Below are 1579 nucleotides of genomic sequence, written 5' to 3'. Positions count from 1 at the left end.
GGGCGGTGTCTTCATTTTTTCCAGTCGAAAATTGTTATTATTTCGTTTGATTCTTTTGTCTTCGTCTGCCAAATGTATGAGAGGCACATAATGAAATAAAAAACTCGTCAAAACAAAGAAATCAAAGAAACCTGCAATTTTCCTCCGGTGAGGCAAAAATATTCGTTGAACTTTTGTTTTTTGGCTCAGCATCTTTTACGGCAATTGAAAAGCACATTTTGTGTAGAATTTTACAAAAAAGCGTGGTTAAGGGGCACAAAAAGGTATATTTTGAGTTATCAAGGACTCTCAAGCTATGGAAGTCATCAAACTTTGAGAGATCTTTTTCTCGTTAGTTTCACCTCTGAAACCAGGCGACCCTCACCTAATTTAATCACACATATCTCAAATTCTACTCAAGATATATGGGCATATTTTTCATCATTCCACCGCGTCGTGACACATATCTCTCCACGGCTACCTTTTGATATAAAGTCAAGGCCATTTGCGTCTACAAAAGACGAACATCTTTATCATCAGGTTTCTTTCTAAAGAATGAAAAAATAAGTCCACTCGTATTGTTACAACCTTTGCTGACTTAAAGCAGTATTACTATACTAACAAATGTCATTGCACTGACCGTCTTTAGTACTTTTCTGTTACGTTAAGAAGACATATTAGCGCTTATTGAAACTTTTCTGTTTCGTGTTATGCTGAAAAGGCAAAACAACAAATAGATTTAAAGTAGTACTGCGCTGACTATGAAATAACAATAGTCTTATCTCTCATAAATAGGGCCGCACCTGCCCCTCCCACCCCCTGCTTTCCTTTTCACTTTCGAATGGGGTACCACTTTGTCGAAGAGGGTGCGTTGCTTCTCCGTACTCATCAGGCCATCAGTCTAGAACTGTTTCCAGCCAATCTATCTACTGAGGGTTCGGTTTACAAAGAGTAAATCCTCTAAAATTTCACTATGTGGCACTTGTCATTGAAATTACCCTCGTGTCTCGTACAGCTTTAAGCTCATAGAAAAATATTTCAGAGGGATTTGTAAAAAGGAAGAGTTCACACCAGCGTCTGCGTTGTAGTTGTCACACACAGAAAACCTGAGTTCAGTTCTTGTGTGAGAAATTCTAAAATATGAAATATCTCTGTCTTTGTGGTAGGGTGTTGTATCCTTGTCAATCCTAGTTATCTCTGACGGACAGGGCGAGGGCACAACTCTTTGATGGTTTATATCCATGTTTGCCACCATGGGCGATACCATCCACCAGTGAGCGATTTAAAGGTTTTGGTGGGAGTGGGAATCACGCGGGTAGTGACATGTGTTGTTTTAATGCCCTACATTGAAGTACATGTAGGTGGGCGGTACGAACATGTTATATAGTCTATTAAACGTGGCAAAAGTGAGGAATGGTGTATGAAGAGTTTGGCAGACAAAGATCTAATATATAGTGTCTATGGAGGTGTAAAAAGAGAAGAATTCGACACGATCCTCAAAAGTAGACCCGCGAAATGGAATGTGCTCTCTTGGGAAAGTGATTTTAGACATATACAAACAAAACAGCTAGCAAAAAACCCCCAACAAATACGCACACAC

This window comes from Aplysia californica, unplaced genomic scaffold, assembly GCF_000002075.1.
Source record: "Aplysia californica isolate F4 #8 unplaced genomic scaffold, AplCal3.0 scaffold00905, whole genome shotgun sequence".
NCBI lineage: Eukaryota > Metazoa > Mollusca > Gastropoda > Aplysiida > Aplysiidae > Aplysia > Aplysia californica.
Note: the sequence above shows the minus strand (reverse complement) of the source record.